Source organism: Orbicella franksi, chromosome 5 (genome assembly GCF_964199315.1).
Source record: "Orbicella franksi chromosome 5, jaOrbFran1.1, whole genome shotgun sequence".
Lineage (NCBI taxonomy): Eukaryota > Metazoa > Cnidaria > Anthozoa > Scleractinia > Merulinidae > Orbicella > Orbicella franksi.
In genome coordinates this window covers 15,131,613-15,142,400 of record NC_138149.1, presented here as the reverse complement: position 1 = coordinate 15,142,400, position 10,788 = coordinate 15,131,613, and the positions used below count along the sequence as shown (strand labels likewise).

At 38.8% G+C, this 10,788-nt stretch overlaps 2 pseudogenes; both read right to left on the bottom strand.

Moving 5' to 3' along the window:
* The window catches only part of LOC145486355 (uncharacterized), a 6,361-nt pseudogene extending 1,942 nt beyond the window's left edge, over positions 1–4,419 (bottom strand).
* An 11-nt stretch (positions 4,420–4,430) lies between these two features.
* LOC145486370 (uncharacterized) lies at positions 4,431–5,397 on the bottom strand (annotated as a pseudogene).
* Positions 5,398–10,788: the final 5,391 nt, after the last annotated feature.

The window sequence follows — 10,788 nt, the reverse complement described above, 5'->3', positions numbered from 1 at the left end:
CTCTCCAGTACACAATTGCCCTCTGCTTGGCTATGTAATGGTTTGACCTTGGTTCGGCATATTCGATGTGGAACGAGGTGTCCACCATAGCCGCCGTTAGGAGTTTGTCAGAGCGACACAGGCACTTTGTGAATTCTTTGGGATTTTCTTTTATTTTTATCGTATACCCCCAATGTGCGCAAACCTTCGTCCTGTTGCGTTATTTTGTTTGTTGTTATAACTCACCTCATCAGGAGTAGAGGGATGTGATGAGATGTGTTTCAAATACACTTCCGGTGACGTAATCAGCATGTGAACCATCTTGCTTTGCGATCTTTTGTATGCAGTTCCTGCCATTTTGTTTAGATATTAAAAACAAGTAAGAAGCAACATCACCTCCTTTATAGCTTGGGGCTATTACACTCTCTGCTCTGGACAACCCCCTCTCCCCAGTACTCTCTGACCAGTCCCTTAGCAAGTGGTGCAATAATACCTTGGTGAATAAGGGGTGATGAGTCAATGTACTCTGAAAAATAGTATTCCATATTTTATTACCTTTTTTTGTAGGAGGAGGGTGGCTCTGATATCATTACAGGCGTGATATTTGGCCTTTCTCAGTTTTAAAGTCCAAATATTTGAAAACTTTCTTGTCATAATTGTTGCAAACTATCAATTTTACCTTTGAATGACCAATACAATACACTTTGTTACTAGCTGGTCATTCTCATCAACCTTTTACAAAACATGATCAAGTCTGTCATATTCAAGCAAAGAATATAGCAACACACATGTAGCAAATAAAATGATGGATAAGCTGTAGCAGTTGGAGATTCCCAGCTGTTGTTATTGTGACTTTAATTTGGTGCACTGTCACAAATAATCTACTCTGACTAAGTCCCAAGGTAAGCAGGCTATAAAGAAAGAAGAAATCCAACATCTAAAATCAAATCTTTCATTTGAATGAAAATGAACATTTTAAAAGTACAGAAATTTTTGTAAAACACATAATGTTCTGAAAATGAACATAGGCAAAATACAGAAAAAATAATTACAAACTAAAAAATTTTTAAGGAAACATTGGTGGTTTTCCCACCCATGCGGTGGCCACCACGGCTTTGGCGGCCACCCTGACCACCACGCCAAAAGTGTTAGGCTGCTGAGGGGCACTCCCTGTATGAGTGTCTTCCTCACATGCTACTGGTTTCAATTGTCAAACCAGTTGGGCTGTGATGTTTCCTTTGTTTCAAATTCTGACAAATATGATGAAGACAATAAGACAAAGAGAAATTAAAGCCTAAGAGGTTTTAATACTGCATTTGTTGTTGTAAGTTTATTATCATTGGGGGTGAAATATTAAATGGAAACAAAGGTAAACTTCACTAAAAAAATTATAAAATTGGTGTCAACCAAAGAAGTTGAATGGTTGTACTCATCATTCTAATATAGTGAGAATTTTTAAAGAGAGAAAAACATGGTAATTGTTTTTTATTTTTCCTAGACGCAGAATGGCATAGAAAATATCTGCCTGTAAGATGATTTCATTAACTGTTCAAATTAGCAAATCGAATGTGGTTTAGCATTATCGGTACTCTAAGCGACAAGAGTATGCATCATCACAGTGGTCAAAATGTGGTGGACTCGTGAGGCACAGCCAACTGAGTCCACAACAAGTTTTGACCATTTCAAATGGGGCCATAGTACTTCCAGGTCTCACCTAATATAAAGAAGTCTTAGATTTTTACTTTTGTAATGATATATCTGATTGTAACTTCCATTTAAAAAAGCTACCATATGTCCATTTGCAAATATTGATATAATCAATTGTTTCAGTTATCACTTACTCCTGTGTTGTTTCATGGTCAGTCCCTCAGGTGAGGCAGCTGGCCTAGGTGGCACAACAGCTGCCTTTGGTGGGGCTCCTGCTGGTGGCTGCTCCTGGTTCACCTGCTGTTGCAGCAGGGGCTCCTGCAGGTGCTTCTTCTGGGCCCCCTCCTGCAGCAATGCCTATGGGCATTTCTTCATTACCTGTTTCAAAATAATTTGAATAATAATGGTAATTATCACACTCACTAAATAATAACTCTTGGTAGGTAGAACAAGCAACAGCAGGACTGGCACAGCTGGTAGTATAGCAGCAGGTGGCACAGCGGGCTTCCACTGGGGCCCTACAGGGGCCCTTTACAGATTGCACTGCTTGGGGTTATGGGCATTTCTTCATCACCTGTTTCAAAACAATTTTAAAAAATGAGCTAAACACACTGATTTACAATTCTTGGTAGGTAGAACAAGTGAGAATGTTTAACAAATGGCCATTAGATTAAGGTGACTGTAATTGAGTTTACTTAACATTCCTATTACAATATAGTTAACAATGGTTCCATGCAAGGAAGGGTTTGATACTAAATGATGTTCACAATTAACTGGTGACAACTGCTCATCATGAAGACCAAAACAATTGTATAGGCTATACTCTTTAGCTTACCAATGTTATTTTCAGTTCCACTCCTTGCTAAAACAAAAAGAGTAATAAAATTCTTAGCAGTCTTTGCATACAACAACAACAATCTTTATTTCGTGCCCAGAAAAATTTTACAATAAAAATAAATACATGCAATGTGAAAAAATAGCAATGAAAAACAGAGCACAGCCACTTAGAAATAGCTAAGGCTAATCGAGCTAAGTGGCTGGGCCAAGCGGAAAAAATATTGCAATAAAGTTACAGAATATATGAAACTGTGGTCAGCAGTCAGCAAACAGTATGGACGTGCATCATGCTACTATGTACAGTGGTAAAAATTTTAGCATAATACTTAAGATTAACAATAATTGTACAAGAACTTAATTACTTGAGGCAACCAGTTCCCACTTAAATGCCACTCATTCATTTCGGATCGTAACTATGCTGTTTCAAAGAAGACCGTGACATCAATGTACCTTGCAGGTGTGTTTCTTTTTAGTTACTCCATACATTGCCGGTACCTCAGTTGCTTGCAGTGATGTTATTGAAATAAGCTACAGACTAAAATTATTGCTGAAATACTATATATGACTTGTAAGAATTTCCACTCTGAATGACAGGCACCAGGGTAGTAGTAAAGGGATAGCGTGATTAACAAAGTTAATAGTAAAAATAATATTACAACTGGAGAATAACTAGTATATTCCTTCAGTTTTTCTCAAGGGTCATAATACAATGCTAGTGAGTCTCTTTCTGAGTTCATAATCGTGGGGTCCACCTTTTATGTTGTTTCCTCGCTTAGTTGGTTTGGCCAGTTTGCATGCTTTCCCCACCCGTCTCCAATGTCCTCTTTCTTTTGGACGATTCTAATCCAGTTTTGGGAAATTCCATGGAACGAGGTAAAGACGCTTAGACAAACCTGCAAAAATAACTTTTAAAAGTATATTAAGACATCAATTATTGGCTTTGAAATGATAAAAATAATGGCTCTAAGTAACTGTCGGACTACAATGTCACTCCTCCCCGAATGTCTTTCTTAATATTGATAGGTATGATATAATTTTCCAGACTTTCTGAAAGCAAAAACGTTTTGGAATATCTTAACAGTTCAAAAACCCAAAGAGTGGAAGGCAAGTCCGTTGCCTCCTTCATTGTGTGACAGCAAGATCAATGCTACTTGAAGTTGTCAAAAATTTTGGCATTAAAATATTGTACCGTTATGTTGACTAAACGTGTGTTTCTTAAGACTTATCTTTTACTGATACCTCTAAAGAGAAAATCAATCGCTTTTTAAATTCAGGTTAGGTTACAGTGTATACATTTGTGAACAAGTTTCGTCGAAAATTAGTCTCAAGTCTAACAATAAAATTATCATGGTGAACAGTTATGCATATGATCTTAAAAAGAGCGAATCTTTACTGGAAAGCTTATGTAATAATACTACTACTACTAATAATAATGATAATAATAATAATAATAGAAATTTTGACCATGTAGATTTTGAGTAAAAGTAGATACTACATTTTGCAAACCTTAATATTTTGGAGGGAGGAAGATAGTTATAGCAGTAGCATAACAACCTTTCAGCTATATTATCAGCAGATAATATTGCTGATGACTGATTACAGAATTTGTCGATCGTAGCTGGTTATAATAGGGAATTAAATCGTATGCTGGTGAAGCAAAGAAAAGCAATGAAAATTAAAAAAGTTATTCAAGAGACATGGCCTTCAGCAAAATCCTCCTAAGCAAGAGCGTACCCTTCCTACCCTCCCTGTCTTCAGCTCTATTATTAGTACATTTTAAAGGGCATCTAAGTCATTTTCTGAGAAGATTGTGGTAGGATTCCTGTCAGGGGAAGTTCTAACATAAGCTTTACCATCCATTGTCCACACACTTCTTATGCATCCATCTCTTCGTCTTTGGTTTGCTGGTTTGATACTTGGTTAAATTCTCATTGAGGAATAGCCGGTCTTTCGATCCCACAGAACAAATCAGTTGCTTTGATGTTTAACAGCTTTATCCATGCTTTGTAAAGGCTGGTTTTCACTTTATGGCTACAAAACTTTGCAATTATGACACTGTTCTCAGTTTTACGCCTCAGTGTGTGTGAAATTTGGATGTCACTGATTAATATCTTGTACCCTCAACCATAACGAGTTATAGTGGCAAAAGGATTTTTGAAATAATGCAATGTGTGAAAAAATATGTGAGAAATATTCTTCCAAAGTAGCAGTAGCCTGTGCTGTTTTGTACAACATTCCTTCTCCCTCACTCCGTTCGTATGAAAGAAAATCATTTTCCTTCTCCAGAACGCTGAAGCATAACACAAATACACAAGACTGTAAGGCAGGCAGAGTGAGAGCACCTGCCTGCCACGTTGAAAAAACAAATAAAGGGCAAGGAGCATACCTCGAGAAAGAGACCGGTCGTCAGCAGCGCGAGAAGTATGAGTGTAGAGGGGAGTCATTCTTCTCGCCTTTCTTAAAAGCATCTTGCTTCTTCTTCAAAGCTCTCTCCTGCGCCTTCCTGATCCTCTTCTTGTCGTCCGAATCACTAGCTAACTCCTCCGCCTCATATTCCTTCACTGCAAGCCAACCTGCTTCGCTCTTGTCTGCGAGTGTTATGATCTTCTGACGATGTCGCAAACTTTTTCTTAAGTCATCACCTTTTTACCAGCTTTGTCGACGTCGTGCAAGCCAAGAAAGTTAGCGGCTTCGTCTACCGTCGCCTGAAGTTCGGAGTTAAACAAGGACTGGTCTTTGTTGCCTTGGAACTTAAGCTTGCCAGCCTTAGAGGCTCTTTGCAATTTTCCAGTTTCACTTGACGATTGCGAGCTTAATCCCAATGAGAGATTTTCAATCTTGTGGTCAAGGTACGTTTTAAAACGTCCGAAAACGTCCTCTGTAGCAGACTCTTTAGGGTTCTTCAAAGTTTCGGGACTCGAGGGCATCTCAAACACGATGAAACAAACAAGAAAACTACAAGCACTGTCGAGTAGTGTCGCACTTGGTGAATATATCACCTATTCACTCCTTATATATATTCCAACTGGAGTCTTGAGAGACTCCATGTGCTAACACAAGATGTGTTAGCATAAATCACATGCGTACTCATGCTGAACGTCCGAAGGAAAATACATTTCTACATGAATGCTGATGACTACTGGGATGGTGATAATGCTCCAGATGATCAAGACCCAAATAACAGACAGCAGTGTAATGACATAATCAGAGATGGTAAGGATGTTAGGGATGCCCTCATGGACTACATTGACTAGGAAACACCTCAAGCATCACAAGATAAACAAATAAATGTGAATTCACATAAGTTTTGTTACAGTTCTTGTTCATGAAAAATCATAGCTTATAAGCATTAATCAAATTCGTATTTGCTTGTGTAAAATGAGCGTTCAGAACAAAACAGAATGACTCCTTATGAACGGCGATTTATATATAATAATAAAGTTCCGTTGAAAGTTTCCTTTCTCATTGACCTGAGTCATTCCTTGTCGATATTGTTGTTGTTAGCCTAACTGGACTAGAGGAATTGGGTCATAGCACCAAGAAATGTGTCAATGGTTTACATTTGTTGATTTTCCTTCTGTTGAAAGGACGACATGAAATCCTTCATGTCCTGTCTTTGTTGCTTCATGTCACCCATCATATGTTTAAAGAAGCCGTGTTCCTTGTCTTCCTGGTCTTCCAACCACTGCTGCTTCTTGCTCTTTTTTCTCTCACCTCTTGTCTGTTGATCTGGCTGCTTCTCCTGCTCTCCTCTTTCCGAACTACCTTGAACATTTGTGGAGGTGCCAGTACTTTCTTTGTCTTTTTCCCTGACTGTCCCAGCATGAACAGCGTGTTTCATTGTAACGGCACCTCGGCATCCAAGGACCTCATTAATTTATTGTAGAATATTGTCTGTCAAAGATTGCCCCCAGTCTGCTTTGTATTCCAGTCCTTAGCCTCTTTATAACAGCAGGGCAGTTTCGTCATTTAAGCGAATTGGGTTACTTGCTGCACCAGTTTGTACTTGTTTAAGTTCAGGTTCGAACAGCCTCCTGCTCTCTCAATGAGGGTTGCCTTGTTTTCTTTGTAGAGAGGATGCAACTTCCAAGCCTTGCATTTCAAATCTTCTTTTTGCTGTCTTAATTCTTTTTGCGCTTTGGCATAAAAACTGTGATGCATCGTTGACAGGGATCCAAGCTGGATGGGCTATTACCTTCAATTCTTCTTCCAGGGGAGAAGGTAAGACATGGAAAGCAAATTCCAGTGTTTTTTCTGGAAGAAATAATCCAGGACACTCATCCCAAGGTCCCCTTGGAATTTCACGTCTTGCCTCACAACTGAGGTAATGAAGCTCCCTGGTCTCTCCATCTCTTGTAGTCTGGGAGGGGCTTATGATCAAATCTCTCCAAAGGTTTCGCTGATTTCCAATCCTCATTTTCTTGGAAAATGGATACACTGTACTTGTCAGTACACGCTGTTTTTGACGATGTAAATGTGCGATAGTCCTCGCTGTAGCATCCTTTAAAGTTCTTCTCTACGTGCCAAACATTTTCCAGATACTCTAATATATCATTTCTCACTGGCTCGTATGTGGTTTCGTCCTCTCTTCTTCTCTCAACAGAAAGTAAACTAAACAACTTTAAGCTGCTTGCGTTGTTAAAGACAAATTTGTCTTCTGCACCAATCCCTGGAAAGCACTGTATTGGCTCCTCATTGTAAACTGCATTGCCTATGCATTTGCAAACTTTGCTTGCCATGGGTTCCATGTTTTGCTTGTGTTCCTGAACTCTGCAGAGTCTAAGACACTTTGATGAAGGCTCTTGACAGAAAGAGGAAACTTTTATACAATCTAGATGCTGCAGATCAGCAAGGAAAAGATGATAATCTTTCATCAGACGGTGCGGAATGAGTCTCTGTATTTAGCTAGTGCCGTTTGACTTTGGGGTGGGAACTGTTCAAGTTTATCAGAGTTGACTGAAAACTTCTGTTGCTTGTTCACATATGTCGCGTTAAATACCTTCAGTAGTTGAAGATAAGTAAATTTTGTGAATTTACATAATTACATCTTCGTAATTGTTGGTGAAGTAATGGATATACGATGTCCTAACACTTAGTGTACAGTTATGTGTAACATTCAGTATACAAAGAAATAAGGAGTCAAACGTATGCTGCTGATTACTCAGTCCTTATACATCAATATCCTTATATGCCAGTATATTACTCCGTATACATCACATATATGGGCACCTTATATCCCCTAATATTTGTTATTTCATGCAGTGCTAGTAATCGTTAAAACAGGTCATTATCATAGACCAGGGAAAAACTGTATGGTAGGTAGGCATGGTCAAAGAATACTGGTAGGTAAAATTGTATGTATACTTTCTTTTGGTGCAATGGAATACATTTTCATCACTTTGATTTCTGTCATGTAAAAAGTGAATTCATTACAGAGAATTTATTGCTATATTAAACTACAGTGGAACCTCAATTTAATGAACCTCTATTTAACGAAGACCTCGATATAACAAATGATATTCGAACAATATCCCCATATATTTTTTGAGTATGTTCGAGATGGTATGAATAGGTTTATGGGCGACCTTGATATTGAAACGTCGAAGAACGTTTGCGACTCTTTCGGAAAAACCTAGAGACAAGATCGAGAAAGAGGCTTCCAGAGGCATTGTTTACAAGATCAAATGTAAAGATTGTGACTGTGTTTATGTTGGTCAGTCATCATGTGCGTTAAAAACACGTATGAAAGAACACGCAAAGGCTATAGCAACATTGGACAAAAACTCTTTATTGGCCAAACACCATATGCTCAACGGTCACCAAATAGATTTGGAGAACATTGAAATTGTCGACATCATCAGTATGGAAACAAAGACTAATTCTTGAAGCTTGGCATTCTGTGCGAGACAGGAACGCTATAAACGAACACACAGCGCTACCGAACGTGTACAATGGCATTAAGAATTTTTACACTCATTAAGAATACTCTAGAGACTATTGCTCATTTAGTTTTATCACACATCTATTACATATTCTAGCAGGACGCCGTTTAACATTTGCATTTTCCATCTTTTGCTGAAGAAGGCAACAGTAGTGGCCGAAACGTCCGATAACCATATTTTTAGCCAGTGACAACCATTTAATTCCTTTCCTTTTTTACCAATTTTTAACAGCCTGGCTGCACACCGAACATTTTTGATATAATGAATTGCAATGTTTCCTTGTTTACATAGACAATTTTCTGTATAACCTCTATGTTGCAACATTTTTTAATCGCTACTCTGAAAGTGTCGTTCTTTTGTAAACAAAAGGTGCGTGTCTGCTCAAAAGTGAAAATAATTGATATCGAAAGCCACCATGCTTAATGAATTGCATCTCAAAATGCAGCACTTCTGGGTGACAAAAATTGCATTGAATTGCATGACAGAAGTCACCTGTGTTACAAATCAATCATTAACTATGAGCTTGATATAATGAACATTTTGATCGTTTCCCCTCAAATTCGTTATATTGAGGTTTTCAGTATAACGAACCCTCAATTTAACAAACAAATTTGGCCGGTCCCAAATTGGGGGACTGGACGTACTTTGGAAGATGCCAGTCTATGATATTTCTGTTTACGTTCAGAAGGGCAAAAAAAATTCTGCAGCTAATGCCGTTGAACAGTGGAAAGTGGTGGGAAGCCTACTGCTAGACCCAGAAGGCAGCTTGTTAGGTTAGTTGTGGTTCACAACTTTTCATTTTTGTTCAGATTACCCTTCTGTGTCTATGTTTTTTTTGGAAAATTGGAGTTGTTACTTTACGCTGATTAAAAATATGTTAAGTAAAGTATCTGTGCATTTCAAAAACCATCTTTACGATATCTCGTCATTTTGTAGATTACAAAGCATTTGACGTTTTGGTTTTTTTGCTACTCAAATTAATTGGAAAGAATTGCATCCCAAAATTATATCCTTGCTTATACTCTTTCAGTTGACATTATTTTTGGCTTAAACAAATCTTTTATAATTCTGAGCAAAATAGCCCAAAAATTTTTGTTTTTGGTCAAAACCGGAATTTTCTATGAATTTTTAAAGTGGCGGAAAATCGAGATTCAATAACCCATTGCCAAGCCGCAGAACTTGCAGAAAGGGAATGGGTCGAGTGTAATTTGTGATGTAAAACCCGGACTATGATTTTCGCATGTTACAGCGTGTTGTGATTTTGATCATAGCTGACCAGAACCGAAGCAATATGCCTGAGAGATGTGTTGTTTTTGGTTGTAGCAATGTTTGCAACAAAGAGAAAGGGATACTGCTTCATCCCATACCTTTTTATGGTAAAGCTGACTCCAAAAAGCAGAGGCGAAGGAGAAAGTGGATCGATTTTGTAAAATCAGAATGGGCACATTGGGAACCCAGCAAGCATTTGGCGATGTGCTCTGAGCACTTCTCAGAGGAAGCATACACAAACTGATTTGCCAATGATCTGATTTGGAGGCTCAAGAGGGACGAAATCGGAGCTTGCGTTTTTCCAACAAGCATGCTCGTCTTTCAAGCAACAAAGCTGCAGATGAATCTGAAAGCGAACAAAGCAAACGAAAGGCGAGATATTTTTCAGTATCGGTCAGTCTACCTTTCGAAACGAGCTGAGGTTTTTTATCGTTGATTGAGATTGTTTCTTTCATTTTCCTTTTCATTCACGGTTGCGCAGAGTACTGTATGTTCAAGTGCAAATACTAACTGCGACCTGTCTCCATTATTTCAGAGACAAAGATGCAATGTACTTGTGTGATGCTAACCGCAGGCTCCATTTCTGCAGGCAGACAGGGTTAAAGCCTGGATGCTGAGTAATGCATGTAAGCTTGGCGTCTTCAGGAAGGTCTTGAAGCAGCAGGTTGCTAGTCAGAGCTTCCACGCATCCCTCCAGCTCACAACAGCAGTAACACTCGCTGATATTTTGCAAAAACTGAAGGTCGCAATTTCCGCACTGACACCTGCAAATGAAATTCACATGGAAGTAATATTTAGGGCATGAAAATGTAGATGTAACACTTTGGATGTTGACAACAACAAACTCGCACTTGTTGATTGCAACGACAGGAGTGCGATTATCATAGCAACTTACCAATTTCGGACTTTTTCTGTACCATTAAGGCGCTTTTGGAGCATCTCTAGCACCTCTTCCTCCTTTCTGTCCCTTTCATACAACGCTAACCATTCTTCGTCTGCTAGCAGATCGTTGGCATATGCCTCTTGCATGCCTTCCTCGTCGCTAGCCATGTAGCTCGAGTTTGGCGAACCTTCGACTTCCAACTCGTAATCTTCCATTTCTGAGACTTCAGAA